Source organism: Tinamus guttatus, unplaced genomic scaffold, assembly GCF_059628265.1.
Source record: "Tinamus guttatus ecotype Peru unplaced genomic scaffold, ASM5962826v1 Tinamus_guttatus_pri_ptg000460l, whole genome shotgun sequence".
NCBI lineage: Eukaryota > Metazoa > Chordata > Aves > Tinamiformes > Tinamidae > Tinamus > Tinamus guttatus.
In genome coordinates this window covers 269862-288845 of record NW_028288994.1, presented here as the reverse complement: position 1 = coordinate 288845, position 18984 = coordinate 269862, and the positions used below count along the sequence as shown (strand labels likewise).

Here is an 18984-nt window from a genome sequence, read left to right as displayed (position 1 = left end):
AGGGTGCTCAGGGGCACAGAGTCAGGCTCAGACAAATACAGATGGGGTGAGACTCCGGCTCAGCTCCCCTGGCTGCAGTCAGGGTGTCATCTCCCACTCCTCTTCTGCAAGAGTGACAACCAGGTGTCACGGTTGGGCTGATCCCTTCCCTCTATAGAGTTCCACTACTACTATGGGGGGACAGTGGAGGGGAGGGGACTCAGGCAGCAGCTTGAGGGGACAGAACCATGCTTTACAGTACAATTATCTACACATTGCCACAGCAGGCATTTCCTCACCGCAGCCTTCCCATGGGAGCTGCAGCTTTCCTGGAGTCACATCCCAGCAGAGCGGCAGGACTTTCTCTTTTTAGAGTTGTTCTCTTCATTTTCATGCTGTGTTTCTGTGCTCCAGATGTTCTGTGCTCCAGATGTTCTTCTAACCTGGTGGTGGTAGGGTTGTGTCTGGAGCAGAATCCACATCATGTACAATGACCTTAGGTTTTTTAATATATTTCTCTCTGCTGTTCCCTTCAAAGGGAGTAGCTTAAAGAAATTGCCAGCTGAGTTGTTTTTCATCAATCAGGTTTTATGATTCTCTACAACTCATTCTAATTTTCCTAATGTTCACCCAGTGTGGAGTGTTCTGCAGAATCATCTCACATCTTGTTGCTGCTTTCCCACCACTCTGCAGTGTGGAGGAGTCTCAGACCATAGACACCTCTGACGGCTGCCGATAGGTGGGATGCACTAGTACGTCCTGCTGCCATCACCACTGTGCTGCCATCCAGTCTCGCTCTTGACTGCCCATTTGTGATCACAGCTCAAAGCGTTGAACACATTTCTCTAAATCAGAAATGCTGTGTAATGTCCAATATCTCCAAACTTTTCTGTTAAACAGGGCACTCCATGGGTGTGGAATATCTAAAAGAACCTGGTCAGTGAGTACTGGACTCTGACAATGCCTGTGTGTCAAGTGTGGGAGTGCATGAAGGTGCGCTTTTGTAGAGAGCCTAGGAATCCCCCAGAACAGGCCTGGTCCCACCCAGCGCTTCCCACAGTGAGGAGGGAGCACGAGGGAGCAGGGATCAGCTGCAGGTTGCTGGTCAGGAATGCCGCAGGTGACCCCCAAAGCCCCCTCCTGTCCCCACACAGCAGACAGGGTCTTCGTTGCCCGGGGAAGGACAGGGAATTGGGGCTCCTCTCCCGGCTCCTCCTTCCCCCCTGGCAGGGCCAGCTGGCATGGCGCTGCTCGCACTCACCCTTGCAGATCTCCTGCACCTTCTCTTCCTTCTGCCTCCCTTGCTGCCCGATGAGCCCTAGGCAAACTCCGCCCATCACCCCCGTAGTCCCCAGCACGGCCCTGGCAGCGCACCTCCCACTGGCCTTGCCAGCCTGGCCACGCGTCCTCCTCCCCTTGGGCAAGGCTGGCCCCAGCATGGCCCCAGCGTGGAGGATGCAGGCAGGCAGCGAGGGCCTCGAGAGCCTCCTCTCAGCCCCTCCGTGTGCCCAGGGATGGCCCTGGCCTCGTGGCTCACCAATGAACCTCACAGCGGCCTCCTGCACGCACGCCTCAGTGTCCTGCAGGTAGCGCAGGCTGTGCTGAAGGTAGTGCTCTGCTCTGCTTTTGTCCTTGCGCATCTGGAGACAGCACAAGACCATGGCTTGGCAAGGAGCCCTCCTGGGGAGCCAGCTCTGCCCCTTCTCCCCAGCCTGGGCCCAGGGACTCGGGCCTTGTGCTCACCAGGTGCTCCCCGATCTTCCAGGTCTCCCCACTTCTGGCCAGTTCCTTGAGCTTCTCCCACTGCAGCAGGTGAGCAGCACTGGCGAGGGCTTCCTGAGAGGCCTGCAGAGTTGCAGAGAGTGCGAGATGCCACCACGGCCAGGACAAGACACCCTGTGTCCCCCTCACCTGGGCAGGCCTTGGAGTCTTTCCCAGGCCGTAACAGGAACATGCTGCTTGCGACCAGCTCTGCCCCTCACTGAAGGCAGAGGCAGCTCCTGCCTGTTCCTGGGGACACGGGACATTGGCCCTCATGCTGACCTGCTTTCCAGGGCACACTTGTCCGCAGCCCGTGTCTTGGTGCTCAGGCCTGCCCAAGCAATGTCAGCACTGCTTCCCCAGGGGCCTTCCCTGTACCTGGGCCATGCTCTGGATCTGCTCACTCACGTGGAAGGAGTAGGACCAGGCTCCTGCGCACCTGCTCTTTCATGCTCTCTTTCCTAATGCGTGTCGTGGAGACCATCAGGTCTTTGAAGAGGAAGATGGAGAGCTCCCACACTGTGCTGTCCTCCTGCAGAGAGGGAGGAGAGGAGGGGAGGCCTCAGCAGTGATCCCAGGAACTGCTTATGACAGGAAGCTTTGCCTTTGTGAAGCCTCCTTCCCTCCAGGTGCTACTTTCCCCAGCCCTCCACAGGGGTGAGCTAGGGACAACCTCTGCAGATGCAGCCTGGAGAGGGAGGGTTGTTGGCAGCAGGACAAGGTTCCGTGGGCTCTGGCTCCCTCTGCCTCTGCCAGGAATTTCTAGGGCTCCGTCAGGGCCCCCGTGCAGAAGAGGCTGACAGGGAGGGACAGGCCTGGGGCACGCTCTCTGCCTTGCTCTCCAGCCTGCTCCTGCCTCCCAGCTCATCTCTGCCCAGGCCAGGACAAGCAGCGCAGGGAGTCAAGCAGGAGACAGAGCAGCTGAGGCAGAAAGGGGGCTGGGGATGTAGTCCCACAACCCAGGACCCAAGGGCGGCTTCCTGAGAGGCAGCAGGGCCTGTAACAGGAGGTGCAAATACACCTGCCAATGGGCACACGTGCATAGGTATACACAGCACTTATAGCCATGTGAACAGAGCCCCAGATATGCCAGGAGAGCCTCTGGCTCTCCCACCAGCCTTAAATCCTCAAAATGTGGGAGAAGCTTCTCTGATAGCCATGGGAACACAGAATCACAGAATGGTTGAAATTGGAACGGACCTCTAGAGATCGTCTAGTCCAACCCCACTGCATAAGTAGGGACACGCAGAGCACGTGGCACAGGGTCACATCCAGGCGGGTTTTGGAGATCTTCAGAGAAGGAGAATCCACAACCTCGCTGGGCACCCTGTTCCAGTGCTCTGTTACCCTCACAGGAAAGAAGCTCTTCCTCATATGGAGATTAAACTTCCTATGTTTCGGCTTACACCCGTTACCCCTCGTTCTGTAACCTGCCACCACGGAGAAGAGCCTGGCCCCATCCTCCCTACAATCATCCCTCGGGTACTTGAACATGTTAATCAAATCTCCTCTCAGTCCTTTTCTTCTCCAGACTAAACAGGCCCAGCTGGCTTAGTCTTTCCTTGTAAGATAGATGCTCCAGTCCCTTAATCATCTTTGTGGCTCTATGTTGCACCCTCTCTAGAAGCTCAATATCCTTCTTGTACTGGGGAGCCCAGAACTGCACACAGTACTCCAGGTGTGGTCGCACCAGAGCTGAGCAGAGGGGCAGGATCCCCTCCCTTGACCTGCTAGCAACACTCCTGATGGATGAAGGGGGTGCAGCCCTTTTGATCCAGGGGACTGAAGAAGTTTTGCAGAAACACCAGGCTTTTCCGATGGTCCTGCAGGCACTCCATGATGTCTCTGAGCAGTCTCCTCATTTTCCTCCTCTGTGTGTAAGGCATAACTGCCTTGTCTGAAGCCAGGGCAGTCCTCCCAGAGCCAGGGCTCTGGGTGCTGATTCCCCAAGGGGGCTGCAGGGCAGGGCAACCCCATCCAAGGGTCCCTGGACACATCAGGGCCTCTCCATGGAGGAAGGCTGCTGCCTCCAGGGCAGGACCTGCCGGCTGCCTTAGCATAGCCCTTAGCATAGCCCTCTGTCTCCTCGTCCCTCTCGCAGGGGGGTGTCTGGGTACAGTGCTCCCACAAGCAAGGCCCTTTGGAGCTGCTGCCCTGCTTACCATCACAGGTCTCTTGCACAGCCTCCAGAGGCCGTGGAACACCAGTCTATGCATCTCCAGGCTCGGAGCCTGCTCGTAGCTCCACAGGAGCATCAGAACGTCCTCATCCATCTTGGCAACCTCATGGCACGCCAGTGGCTGGAAGGCAGCGCACAGTGAGAGCCTGGCAGAGCCAGCAGGACTGCCTGCAGCGGGCAGACCTGCATCCCAGCCATCCTTCAGGCCAATGGCGCCTGGCCTTCAGAGAGATCAGCACGCAGGGGTTCTGGAGAGAGCCCCAGGCCCACACGGCACCCGCCGCTCACCTCCTCCTCCCATCCTCTGAACCCTCTGCAGCCTCTTGTCGTCAAGCCTTAGAGGAGCAATTGAACACAGAGAGTGGCCTCAAAGGAGGTGCAAAACAGAAGGGCTTATGAGTGGTGGCCCTGCAGAAAGGAGTCAAGGCCAGGGCCATTGGCCAACATTAACCAAAGAACCATTGATCAACATTACCCAAAGAGCCGTTGACCAACATTATCCCAAGAACTATTGACCAACATTACCCAAGGAGCCACTGACCAACATTACCCAAGGAGCCATTGACCAACTTTACCCAAAGAGCTGCTGACCAATGTTATCCAAAGAGCCATTGATCAACATTATCCCCTGGCATGTGCCCAGTGTGAGCAGAGAGCATTTAGAGGCCCCTCCGAACAGGCACCGTTCCCCATGAGGCTCACCTCAACACAGAAAGCCATGGCAGGCAGGTGATGGAGCTGGTCCTCTGGACTCCTCAGCAGCCTGACCAGCTGTCTGGAGATCCAGCAGCACAGGGGTCTGCACGTGCCCCTCATCACTCTGGCAGGAGGAAGAAGGTGCTGTTGGCAACCTGCTCTGAAATGGCTCAGTCTCCTCAGCTGTTTCCCAGTGCAGGTCAAGGCAGGCATGGGCAGTGCTTGGCACACAGTGACTGCAGCCAGGGTGTCCCCAGGGCTCTCTGTGATGGGAGCCCAGGCCCCAGGGTAGGGCACTCCAGGGCTTTGGGAGGGGAGCCCTTTTTCGAAGCATCCGCTCCCAGCACTCCCAACACCAACAGCTCCCCCAGCAGCTCTCAATGCTGCAATCGAGCAGGGAGCTCCCGTGGCCATTTTGCTGTGTTACTCCCTGCCACAAGCATTGTGGCTGCAGTCCCTTTCTTGGAGAGCTGGGGTTCCCCTCCCTCCCAAGGAAGGACATTTGTGATCCCGAAACCAAGGCCGAGGTGCTGGGGAAGAGCAGGGCATAAAGGGCTGTACCTGACCAGCACAACGAGTCCTCTCTGAGATGACTCTGCCTGCAGCAAGAGCTCCCAGCCGCCGTTGTGCTCAACAGCCTGTGCCACGTCCAGATAGCCAGCACAGTGGAAGAGACCTTGCATAGCCTCCACGACGCACCTGCATGCAAGCAAAGCCCAGGTCACAGTGGCAGCCTGGCCCTGCCTCCGGGCCCAAGGCACAGACAGGGCTAGCGGGATGGAGCACCTGACATGGCTGCTGGCGTGGGACTCATCCCGCTGGCTTTCCTGCTGCAGGTGATGGGTTTCCTGGCGGATGAACTCAGCTGCAGAGAATAGCTGAAGGAGCAGCGCCAGGAAGAGCGGGCAGAATTCCGCCTCCACCGCCTGCAGGCAGACGGGCTCCTGCACGATGGCACGCAGTGCTCTCATTGCCTATGGAAAACAAGAAGAGACACCTCTCAGCGCTGAGCAGGGCCTGTCGCAGTGCCACAGCCAGGGGAGAGGCTCAGCACAGCCTTGGGCCGCAGGAAATGTGACTGGGGGACAGGGTAGGACGGTGATCTCCTGAGCATGGCCAGCCTGGGTGTTTGTGCTCAGAGAGGCCCAAGCAGCTCTTTTCAGCGCTTTGTGCTGGCGCTTGGAGGGCAGGCGCTGGGCATGTTGCATCCGTGGGCCTGGGCAGAGGGGCCCAGGGGGGCAGCTGGCAGCCTGGGGCAGAGCGAGGCCTCATCCTTGAACTCACACCAGGGGAAGGACGCCGGCGTTGTCTGCCTCCCAGCCGGGCAGCTCGTGCAGGGGCCACTTCTCCATCCAGCTCAGCAGGTTTTCCAGCACGTCTGCCGCAACGCGGGGCTCCTCCATGAGCACCTTCCACATGGTGCTGGCAGCACTGCAGGCCCGGAGGGCTGGGTCAGGGCCCTCCTCGGGCATGGCCGCAGCCTGGGCAGGCCCTTCAGGCACTGCCCCCAGCCACCCCTCCGTGCTGGCAGCCCCAAGGGTCCTGGCTCTGCACCTTTGGGCCCTTCTCCCATGTGCAATGAGCTCTGGAAGCTGATGAGCCCTATACCTGTTGCAGAGCGGGGAGCAGCACAGCAGGCTCACGGTCACCTCTTCAGGGTAGGAGCGGGCCAGCAGGCAAAGGGTCCTGTTCAAGGTGACCTAGGCCGACGACTCCCTGACCTCCTTGGTGTTCTGGTGCAGGCATCTTACAACCCGCGGCACCTGGGAGAGGGAGGTCACTACCAAGAGAGCAGCCATTACCTCAGGTCCCATGCACATCCCCGTCCCCCTCCAGCACTCCCAACATTCTCTGTTGCCTTCCAAGGGCGTCGGGTGCCCAAGAAGCCTGGCTTGGGCACGGGGACCAATGTGGCAGAAGGCTGGTGCCCCAGGCACACCAGCTGCAGGCTGCTTACATCTTCCAGCGTGGGCACAACCACCAGCACAAACAGGTTCAGCATGTGGGTGGCCACTGCTGCGCTGTAGATGCTGCAGCCCCGCATGGGCTCGATGGCGGTGACGATGACGTCTGTCCTCTCGGCCGGACGGAGGTTTTTCAGAAAGAGCTGTGGGAGAAAGGAGGTGAGGGAAGAAACATCACACTGTGGGCTGTTGGGGCCTTAGTAAGAATATATAGGAAAGTGGAGTTTGTGGGGAACTGGACCGACGCCTAGCAACCAAGCACCTGGAGGAGAACCAATCAGCTGGGAGCCTGTAGCCAATGAGTGCTGCTCCTCAGCGCATGCCCACCTGCACCGGTATAAAGCCCTGCTACAGACAACAGCAGAGCGGAGTTGACTTCACTTCCCATAGAGGTGTTGTTCACTCTGGCTTGTGGAGAAGGCTTTGGCACTCGCCATGAGTTAAACCACCTTCATATTAAAGTGCTGCTCACTCTGATTTGTGGAGTGAGCCTCAACATTCGAGTGACCCTCGACAGTGGGCCATGAAGTGTGAGGCCCCTGCGCATTCACGCTGCCATTGCCGATCCAAGTCTCCTGATGGCCAAGAGTCCCGCTGAGGGAGGCAATCCTCACCAGCATGATCTCACTGATGTTGGCAGTCCACAAGAGGCAGAGCGCGTTGTCAGCTTCCCACTCCATTTGGGACTCTGCAAGCTCGGGATTCTCCTGCAAGAGAGGCGCTAACATATTGCTCCCCTCCTCCTCCATCAGCCATGATTCCTGCTCCTTTGTGTCACGGAGCAGAGGGGCCGGGGCAGTGTGCTGCCTTCCCTGGCCTTGCCATGGGACACAGCTGCTCTTACATTTTCGTCGCAGCACGAATCTGAAGAGGCCATGCAGAGCATCCAAGGCCCCACTCTTGGTCTCTGTGTCCTCGTAGGGGCAGCAAAGGATGAGCCTCCCCATCAGCTTTCCCAGGATTGGGAAAGAGATCTTTCCAGAGGAGAAGGAGCTCTCATCAACTCCTCCGTGGCGGCTCCAGACCTGGGCAAGAGAGTGGTATATCTATGGGGCAACTATGGGGCAGCCATTGAACAACCAAGGGGCACCTGTGGAGCAATAGGGCAACCTTGGCGCATCTATGTGACATCTATGGGGTGTCTATGGGCATCTATGGGGCAACCACGGGGCACTGCCCCCCCCACCCAGGTGCTAATGCTGGGGGTGCTGCTGGCAGCCAGGGGTTCCCGCTGGGGGTCGCCTCCCCGCCGTGCTCCTCCTGTTGCCCTGTGAATGTGACAGTGGCAGCTGAGAAGCACGAATGTCCCTAGTGCCTGACGGTAACGCCAGCCAGCTTTGTTAGGGAACAACATTGTCAACGTCGTGCCCCAGCATTGACAGAGAGAGCCTGAGCTGGAGAGCGCTCTGGCCTGCAGGGAAGGGGCCAAGGGACGGTGGGGAGGTGCCAGGCTCCTTACCTCTGGCAAAGAATAGATGGCCAGCCACTTGGTGAGGCCTGCGATCCTCCCCATGGCCCTCTCCCGGACAGCAGCCCTCTCCACGCTGGTGAAGGGCAGCAGGAGCTGGGAGGAGAAAGGGGACAGGTCTGCGCGGGGCGCACGCAGCCACTGCAGCAGAAGCAGCTCTGCGCAGCCCCTGGCTGCACTCAGCCAGCCCCGCACGGCTCCTTCCGCAGAGCTGCAGCAAAGTCTGCAATGGGGACCTGTCCCTAGGATGGGCAGGTCCCTGAGGGTCTGTGCCCCATTCATCTATGGGGAAGAAAGCCCCAGGGACAGGAAGGAGAGGGGTGGCAGCACCAGCTCCATCTGTGCAGGACCTGGAGCAGAGGGTCCGTGTCCTGCTATGGCTGCGGGCAAGGAAAGCTTTAGGGGCAGAGTTGGCCCAGGAGTGCTGGGGACGTGGCTCTCTTGTGGTCTGGGAGGAGTCAATGGAAGAGGAAGGGTCTTGGGCTGCAAGCAGGGGACACTGGGCTCATGCCAGAGCACCGTGGGGAGCCCCTGGTCACCCAAGAGTGGTGGGTCCCATCCCTGCATTGTGCTGCCTGCCCATGGCTCTGAGCGGGGGACTCTGCACTGAGGGTGTCACGTCCCTCGGAGTGCCCCGTGCAGCCCTCTCTTTGCAGGTGTCAAACCTCCAAGATCGCCTGCAACTCCAGGAACCTGGAATTGAACACCAGTGCATCCAAATGCTGTCCAGGGTCTGCAAGAAGCACAGGAGGTTGTGGCTGTCTTTCAGCGCTGCTCCTGGCCCACAGCAGACTGAACTGAACCCCTGATGCCAGGGGAGGCCTCAGGGTAGGAGAGTTGCTGTGCACGGAGCAGTCCGTAGCCTTGGTCCGTGGTCCAGCCCAGAGGAAGGGAAGCAGAGCAGAGCCCAGCCATTGCCTGTGGAACCTGCAAAGCGCTGCAGGACGGGAGGAGGGTGGGAGGAGGGTGGGGAGCCTGCCCTGCAGTCACCTCAGCACATGGATGGGGTCTGACATAGGGTGGAATCTGCCTCCTCACAGACATAACGTCACCAATTTCTCACCTATCTCTAAATGCTTGATAAATTTTATCACTTTGAAAGTCAGCTTTGATTCAGATGATCTGCACATCTGCACTTTTCATAGTTTGAGTATTCCTTCTCCCCTTGCTCTTTATTGTTCAGACACCTCTCAGCTCTTCCCTTGCTGCTTTGAGCTTCAGGGAGTCTTTTAGGAGTCTCTTAACCAGCTCATTCACCCTGTGTCTATGCAACCTTTTCTGTCTATTTGTGAAAAACAGTTCAAGGAAGGTTATTCCTTGCATGCTGTGGAGATCCTTGGAGGCAACTCAGGACTCAACCTGCAGTTTAGGAGTGTATTTTGTTTTCTATGACAGAGGATCAAGGTTATTTTGTTTTATCACACTTAACTCTTCTGAATGTTTGCGGCTAGTTCAAGTGGGAATTGGTGCACATGAGCTGTAACATTCAGCTACCCGAGTGGAAAAACAGTCTGATTTTAAGCAGAGTGATCTGAGTCCCCAGTGGCTAATGAGGGAAGTGACAGGGCTGGGAAGCTGGGCAGGAAGCTTCTGCATACAGGTCTCTCCTCAGAAATACTGCTTTTCACACATGTCCAGACTTCATTGGGAGACACTCTAGGAAGTGATTTCTGATTCAGAAAATGAAAGAATAAAAACAGCTGAAAAAAAAGTCATCTTTCTTTTTCAGGTGCTCATTGAAATCTGCCTAATTTCAATACACTCCATTCCAATTAGCTACAGCAGACTTGAAGATTGAAGAAAATCATGGCAAGAATCGTGGCTTCTGAGGGGGTTTACATTTGACTGACCTCTTGGGCGTATTTGGTGCTGAGTCCATAAATGTCTGATGCTGAGAGGGGACTGAAGAAACTTCTCCAGAAGTTCAAGTCAGAAGCACATCTCCAAGTTTCTTGGAGGGTTAATGGATCCCACTGTGGTTCATTACCAAGCAAAGACTCCCCAGGGGTTAATTAGAGGAGAGAATTGGAATCCATGATTGTAGGTAGGCAAAGTGCAGATGCCTTCTGATGCCATCTCAACCCTTCATGTGTTTTATCAAGCAGATTGACCAGAGGTGCCCAGGCCCTGAGTAAGGGCATCTTTTCCACCATGCTTTCCCAAGGCTTTCGGTTGGAGCAGTGTGGACGTGGGGGTTTCAAGGCCTGGGCAGGACACCTTGTGTCTCTGGGGGAAAGCAGGCACAGAGGCCCTGTTGCCAGAAGGAAGAAGTGTCTTCTCTTAGGCCTCAATGGCAGATACACCAGCCATGGCCAAGAGGACATAGACCTAGTTCTTGAGGAGGTTTTTGGCTGTGGCCCTGCCCTCTGTTTTCTCCCCCTCAGACTGTCCTACACTTTCCCATGCTTGTGCCTGTTTCCCTGCAGCCTGTAGACACCCAGGCTGCTTCCCCATCTTGTTCTGACCCCAGCATCTCTCTATCTTTTCCCATGTCTCTCTGTCCTTGGTGAGTGTTCTTTGAAACACAAAGGCATGGCTTGATCTCAGGTCCCCTCTGGAGGACCTCTTGCACCACAGCACTGCTCTTAGGTGACATTTCTTTTTTCTTCAAGTCATGTCTGTACCTCAAGCTGTAGTTTGTGATTCTTTCCCCTTCTCTATTTCTTTCCTGCTACCAGAACAACTTCCATCATCCCTGAAACCACCCTGCAGCCAGTCACAGGCTCCTGCTCTCTTCCCATTAGCTGTAACACTTGAGCAGGCTAAAGAAGCTCATGGCCCTCAGCTTCTGCATGCAGGCCATGTGCTTCCCAGGCCTGAAAAGGCAACATCACACCAGTAGAATGGCCTGACTCTGTGGAGGCCATGTCATGTGCTGACACACAGGCAAAAAAAAAAAAAAAAAAAAAAACTAAAAAGGAAAAAGAAAACAAAAATTCAGCAGAAACCATACCTTCTTTGCACTGTTCAAATCTATAACCTCTCCTCACAGTGGGGCAAGTGGTGCTCCAGCCCCCAACCACCTTGGAGGCCTGACATTGAACTCACTTCATTTTGGTGAGCAGAGTTCTACAGAGAGCCCCAAATGGATACATAGCTAGAGGTACTCTGGTAAGTAAAGAGCAGGGGGCTCCTGTTCATGCAGTCCAGGACCCTGTAGCCTCCAAAGCATGTTGCTGGCTCACATGCAACTCTCTGCCCACAAAGGTCCTCCAAAGAGCTGCTGCCCAGCTAGACATTCTACAGCCCATGTCACTGGGAGGGTTGATCTGTCCAAAGACAGGACCTGCTTTTTGTCCTTATTGTAACACTATCCCTTCAAAGTAGACAATCCTATCCTGTGCAGCCAAGCTGATCTCCCAAGGTGTCTTCTAGTTTTAACGAGCATCGGGATGGACCATCCTTCTTCTGGGTGGCTATGGTCCTTAAAGACCTGGTGGCTTTCCTAAGCTTCACTGCCCTTCAGATTGCCGGATTCCCCCACCGGGAGGGAGCCTACGCAAGCTCTCCCCCAGACCTTGATCCAACCCATGCAAGAGCTCCTTCCATCTGAGCTGTCCCTTCACATTAAGGACATATATCCCACCCTGCTCTTCCCCGCTCACCTTTCTTCCTGCGGAGCTTCTCCTCTGCTATCACAACCCTCTAGTCATGTGAGTGGTCTCAAAGCATCTCCATTATTCCAACCATGGTTCAGTGCAGTGACAGCTTGTGCCGCTCCGTGTGCTCCCCTCTGCCCCCTGGGCTGCATGCATTTGTGTGGGATACTGGGGTTGGAGAGCCTCAGCTGTGGCACAGAGAAGATATCTGCAATGGTGCAACCTGTTACCAAGAGCCAAGGACACCCTGTGTGCAACGGCCCCACTTGACAGCAGGGACATGCTCGTGTAGAGAGCACTTGTCAGGGCTATGCTGAAGGGAGGTTCCCATAAAGAGAGCAAACTCTGGAATGTTCAAGGCCAGGGAGAAACAGAAGAGGGATTTGCGTCCTCTGGGTAATTAATGGCAACTTGGGCCTGTGACAGAGGTGAACCCCTCTCCAGGAAGGACAAGGTGACCCCCAAGGAGTCCCCGGACCTGGGCAGCCTGATATTTGCCACGCTGAGGTCATCATTAGCCCATTTCCTTCATCTAAGCATGAGAAGAGTCTCTGGAGAGGGAGATCTACAAGACTTTAAGAATGCAGTGACCAGAGCAGAGATCTTGGTGTGATGTGGCTCTCCTATTTATGAAGCATGCATGGCTGGAGATAAGGAGGACTTGGCCTTAGGCAGTGGCGGCATCCAGTTGATTGGGTAACTGGAAAGAAACTTGAGTCACTGTAGGTCTCTCATCAGCAATCACCCCAAAGGGACATGGCTTTCCTAAAAGTCCCATGCTATATCTGCTAGAGACATGTGCTTGTTCAGGACCCCAGATGACCAGTTCTGCTAAAGCAGCACTCACTATGAAGCTAGGACACGAGTAGGTCCCTACGATGCAAAATCATAATGCCATCCCCTCAGACTCTTCATCCAATCAATGACACAAAAATAGACCTGAAGGGCCATGTTAGCTGCCTGGGACATCCTGCACAACTGCATGTTTCTAGCACATAGAGCCTGGCACCCCCAGGAAAGCCATGTCCTTTTGCAGTGGTGCTGAGCAAGTGCCCCAGGGCATCCCTGGTGTCCCACCTCTGCCTTTAGGCACAGTCTGCGCTGTCCATATCCAAGTGTACTGCTTTAATGGGACACACATCACACAAAGGTCTCCACTTGTATCCCTGGGCTCTTGAAACCTTGTAGTTCTCTTCTCCTTTACCCTCTTTTCACCACCGGATGACAAGAATAAGAACATTGTTAATGATATCCACAGGGTCACTGGATTGCGGACCAAGCCAGGACCTTCTTCACTGGTGCATTGTCCTTCCTGGAGATCAGTTCAGCTCTGTCCCAGGCACCAAGGTGCTGCAGAGGGAGCTCAGGCAGCAAATCCCTCTCCTGCCAGGGCTGGGCAGTCCAACTCTGCTTCCCCCTGGGCTCTGCAGGCTTTGCTATCTTAGTGGTAACCTCCTCTCACCATCACATGGACACCTGCTCTGCATGACAGCATGCCTGTGTCCTGAAGTGCAGACACCGTAAATGCTGTGTCCTCGCCTTTGGTAGAACAAGTTTCACTATCGCCAATCTGTTCTCTGTGCCACACCTGACGCTCTGCAACGGAAACATGCACAAGTGCGTAAAGCCTGGGACTGAGAAAGGAGCAGATGGAGGTGCCCAACTGACTAAGGCATTCTTGCTAGAATAGCTGGGATGTGGTGGAATTTCACATAGGATTATACAGCCCATACAGTGGCGGGGTATGAGATTTTCAGGAGACAGTGGAGGAAGATGAGCAAGGGGGCTGCCCTTGGCATGAAGGGGCAACTCAGCTGTGTGGAGCTCTTTGAACATGAGGGCTAGGGCTTGGGTGAGAGCTTGTAGGTGACAAGGGTGAGACCACAATGGGAGTGACCAACCAGCCAAGCAGGATGTGGAGGTGGGTACAGTCTCCTTTAAGCAATGTGAGCAAGAGTGCGGCTCAAAGAGCACCCCATGCGCACACGTCCTCCCTGCACTGGCTCCACGGCTGTGGAGATGGCTGTTCCCCAGGGCTGGCTGGCTCCTGTAATGACCTCCCAGGAGCTGGGAGAGGACCTAGGAGGCAGCAGTGTCCTGGTCCCCAGCACACACCACCACCTTCACCTCCCAAACCACAGCAGGACTCATGTCCCTCCTCTGTGCAGTCCTCCCAGTGGACAACTCCTCCCAAACAGGCTGAGGGCAGCCTGAGGCCTCCTTGTCCACCCAGAGGACATGTCCCAGACAGACTCCCATCAACACTGCCAGCTGCTTGTTCCCAAGTGCCTGTCCCAGGAACCATTCCCTGGAGGGGACTGCTCACTTGTGACAGTCACAAGCAGTGCAGTGCCAAGAGGATGGCACCAGGCCTGTTCTTCCAACATTGCCTTGGACAAGTGGCTTGTGAGAAGCAGGAATGACCAGGCCCCATGGATGCCCGTTCAGCCAGCTGTAGGGAGCACCTTGGGGATGTGGTTGGGTTCAGCATGGAGAAAGTGTGGGTGAAGCAGCAGGGCTGGTCATCACTGGTGCTGGTGGGGCAGGGGTGGGAGAGCTCCTGGCAGTTTCCCTTCCTGCACATGGCTCCCTGGCTTCGCTGTGCAGATTGCACCCAGGGCAGGGTGCTCAGCCCTAGGGAAATGTCCCTCTGACATGGTCCCCATGACAGCCCGCACTGCCCTGTCCCCCCACAAACCCTGCTGGTCTCCAGCCTTGTACCACATTGGGGTTGGTGCAGAGCCGTCCTTGGCCTCTGAGGTGGGAGGGAGGCTGGGCAGTGCCAGCTGGTCCTCTGGCTACAGGCACCGAGGCCGGCAGGAAGGAGCTGCCCAGACAGCCAAACACCGACACTGAAGGCGACCTCAGTGACTCTCCATGCTCCCATCCTTGGGCCTCCTGGGACCCCACTGCCTCTTGTGGGACTGCAGAGCTCTCCCTAGTCTAGGCATTCATTGCTTTAGCCCTTTCCATTTCAGTGGCTCCCCTTGAGTTCCTGAAGCTCCATTCACTCCTAGGAACACGGTGCCCTTGGAGATGCCCTGTGCTCTCCTTGAGGCTCCATTTCCATCTTCAGCCCAGTCATATGGGAGATATGGCCTGACCATTCAGCAGCTGCAGGAGCTCTGAGAACCCACAGGTGAGAACTGAACTCAACCCTTCTTCCCTAACACATCATCTATGAGACCATTGCCTGGAGGCCCTGGAAAGCCCTGAGAAAGAAACAGATACTTTGATGGTGAAAGTCCCTGAGCACATTTTAGAATCTGACTTTGGGAGGAGAGGCAAACCTTCAAGTGCTGCAGTGAGGAAATCCACTTTTATTTGAGCGAAGCCAGGACTCACACAGGAACACAAGGACAGACATATTTACAGCAGGTATGGCAATTACACAGAGTGGGTTCATGCTTCTTGTAAAGTAGGATGCATTCAAAAACTTATGAAAGAAATCATTATAAACACAGAGAGAATGCTCAAAGCACAGAACTATCTGATATGCATTAGGAACCACTTGTTAGGAAGGACAGGGAGCTTATTTCTAGCACCGACTGAGCCAGTTTCATTAGGGCGTTCTTCAGATCGTTGTTCCTCATGCTGTAGATGAGGGGGTTGACCGTTGGAGGCACCACTGCATACAGAACAGCCACCGCCTGTGCCAGATGGGCTCGGGATTTGGCAATCCAAAGACAAGAAAATAGACTTAATAACAATGATGCCTTTAATTAACACAACATAGATACAAGTACAAACGAACATGAATTGGTTAGTACATGGGAATACAAAAAAGTTACTTACTGAATAATATTTGCCAGCAGAATTACGCGACCACGCATCTCTCCAAGGTAGCGGGCTGGAGGGGCCGGCAGGCTCTCAATCATAGCGGGCGTCCCCGCGGGAGACAACATTGGCCTCGGTATTGGGATTCTCCGTCCCCCAAATGTGCCCTTCGTATTTTTATCCCCTGGGGCATCCGGTCACGTAGGGCTAGTACATGCCAGGAGGCCACCCAGGGGCGGGTAAATCTCCACCTTTCTATTATATCATCCTTCTAGGACTGCGACTGCACAAATTCCAGAAGGGGGTCTCATCCCTCAATTTGGTGGTCTCACTTCCCTTATCCTTCTCATTCTCACAGTGACTGTGGCCTTCAAACTTTCTTAGACAGCAGTTTTAGTCAGGCAGGCTGCAAACCAGCCTGAGCAGCAGTTCTTGTTGCTTCTGAACTAACTACTTTGTTGGTTTAGACGACATGTTGCTTTTCGTTCTTCTTCAGGGATCCGGGTATTACAACCTTCCTTTGTTAGTGGTCTCTACTGAGCATTATCAAGATTCAATGTTTTTCCCTCCAAGGTCTAGATTTTGTTTTACACAATGCTTATTTATGACTCTACAGATCATAGAAATTTCCATCTCCAATACACTACCAGATCCAGAGCTGGGAAGGAGATGGAGGGGGGCTTCAGATAGGCAAACATGCCACTGCTGAGAAACAGGGAGACCATGACCATGTGCGGGAGGCACATGGAAAAGACACATGGAATTTATTCCACGGACCGCAGGTGCCTGCTGGATCCAGGGCAGCAGGACCTGGCGCGAGCGCTCCTGGGGGCGGTCAGGAGCCCTGGAGAGCCCCAGCCCCACAGGGAGCAGCCCTGCATGACCGGCGTTTTTCCGGCCTGTCCTCTGCACAGACGCATCCGCACAGTCCGTGTCACAGCCCCGTCCTCTGATCAGCTGCTCCCACTGAGGGGACCTCACAGGCCTTTGGCTGGTGCTGGTCCTGCTGCTGGCCAATCCCGCATGTGGGCAGCAGTAACCTCACAGTGTGCCCTGGAACCTTCAACTGGCTCTGGCCAATCAGCAGCAGGTACAGAGGTGACATCACAAGAAACTTAAGAAACCCAGAGCCTGCTGATGGTCTCAAGTCTACGGAGAAGGATGTGACCTCACAGCCACCATCAGAGCCATGTCCCTGCTTTTGGCCTATCAGGGACTGGCACAGCAGTGACCTCACAACCAACATCCAGGTCATGTGCCTGCTGTTGGCCTATCAGGGACTGGGACAGCCGTGACCTCATAAACATGATCCAAGCCAGGTGCCTGCTGCTGGCGTATCAGGTACTGAAGCAAAAGTGGCCTTGCAATCAACATTCAAGACATCAGCTTGCAGTCGCACAGTTACTCCTTTCCTCTTCTCCAGGGACATCCCTGCTTCCCAGAGAGCCCTTCCCAGGTTGCTGCATCAGTGCTGGCCTGCCTGGCCATTCCTGGAGCTTCCCCTGTGCTCCCTGCAGGCTCCCGAGCTGGAGGGGCTGCTCTGCAGAGTGAGAGGGCTGTGGTGCCCAGGGCCGCAAGGTAACTCCACATTCACCATGGTGACTTGAGTGGGAAGCAGATCCAGCTGGACGGGTGTCAGTGTATCTGACAACCTCCTACCAAGGAGTCTGTGGCCATGGATGGTACTTTGAGTAATCACAGGCCATTTCAAATGGCTCAGACTGTGTCCAGGTGTGTTGCTAGATCCAGACCATGGTTCTCTGTTGAAGGCGACAGAAACCACTCTCCAGGCTCCCTTTCCATCTGCCACCAGTCATTTAATACATGAAACAGTCCTAGGTAGATACTGCTTGACCATTCACCACTACCAGGAGCACTAGGCACCCACACGGGAGAGTTGAATCCAGCGCTCATTCCACAACAAGTGACCCCATGAGATCATCACCTTCAGCTCATGGAGAACCCTGGAAAGCAAGAGGCCCTTTCAGAGTGGAAATCTTTGAGCAGATTCTTGCCTCCAGCTTAGGAAGAAGAGCTCAACTTGCAAGAACTGCACTGACAGCATTCCCTTTTATTAGAGGGAGGACAGCTCAGACATAGTGATAGGCTGTTGGCTTCTGGGTTAGAGAGACTGGATTCATCCTCCTGGAGAAGTGGGATGAATTCCAACACTTCTGCACAAACATCTTTATCACAGAGAGAATGCTCAAAGCACAAGAGCAGTGTGAGACAAAAGAGAAGTCACTTATGAAGAGGGATAGGCAACTTATTGCTGCTGAACTAGTACCCGTTGGATCAATTTCTTCAGGGCCTCCTTGAGCTCCTTGTTCCTCATGCTGTAGATGATGGGGTTCACTGCTGGAGGCACCACTGCATACAGAATGCCCAGCACCAGATGCAGAGCTGGGGAGGAGATGGAGGGGGCCTTCAGGTGGGCAAACACCGCAGTGCTGATGAACAGGGAGACACGGCCAGGTGTGGGACACACATAGGAAAGGATTTCTTCTGGCCCTGCTCAGAGGGGATTGTCAGCATGACTGTGAAGATCTGCACATAGGACAGGACAATGAAAGCAAATCACACAAAGTCTGCAGAAAGAATCCACCAGGATCCCTATTTCCCTAAGGTGGGAGTCTGAGCAGGAGAGTTTGAGGATCTGGAGGATTTCAGATGGATTTGCTATTGCAAATGTATTCACAGTATGCAGGATGGCACAGAGAAAAACCATACATCCTCCATCCCAATAAATAAATAATTAAATAGGTAGGAAACTGAAAGCAGAGGCTCAAGAAAAGTCCTTAAGTTAAGCTATCATGGCTATCCTCTTGAAGAGAACCCTAGCAGATATCCTCAAGTGGAGAGCAGCCTTAACCCACAAAACACCCTTGTGGGGAAACAACCCTGCCCTGATGGAGGTCTCTCCTACCACTCGGAGCTTCTCCCTACAGCACAATGGGTATTTCCCCAGGCAGGCTGAGCGCTGACCCTCGCAGGTGGCAGAATCACTGCCCTGGCCACACAGCACCCTGGAGCACAGGGACACTGCTCTGAATTGCTGCTCACGTGCACCTGGGTGCTCTCTGCAGCTTCACACTGCTGCACCTGCCCTAGGAGAGGGGAGTCTTCATGACCTGTCCCTCTAAATGTGTGCCTGGGAATCCCTGCTCTGAAGCACCACCTGCTCCAATCAGGAGAAGCTGGGAGAGACACCCTGACACATCCTATTAGCCTGAAGGTGCCAGGTTCAGAAGATCCCTCCAGGAACCACAGCAGTGTCGCCCTGCAGCCAGACACTTACTGTGTCTAGGAAGAGCTGGGAAGATTCATCCCTGCAGTGAGCTCTCAGCCATCCTCCCATTCCCGACTGCCTTTCACTTATGAGTGACTCATCCCAGCCTGGTACCTGTGGGCAGTGCCCTAAGTCTTGCTGCTCCTTTATGAGGAGCTGCTCCTGGGCAGAGCTGTCTCTCTGCAGCACCTGCCAGGTTGCCATGGGCTCCTGCAGCCCCAGGAGCCAAGCCCAGCTCAGGAGCAGGGACCCGGCTGCAGAAGGGACATTTT

The 18984-nt window shown here is 55.0% G+C and overlaps 1 pseudogene; it reads right to left on the bottom strand.

The window, feature by feature from the left end:
- Positions 1 to 78: 78 nt before the first annotated feature.
- LOC148593068 (maestro heat-like repeat-containing protein family member 7) lies at positions 79 to 8730 on the bottom strand (annotated as a pseudogene).
- Between the last annotated feature and the right edge of the window lie 10254 nt (positions 8731 to 18984).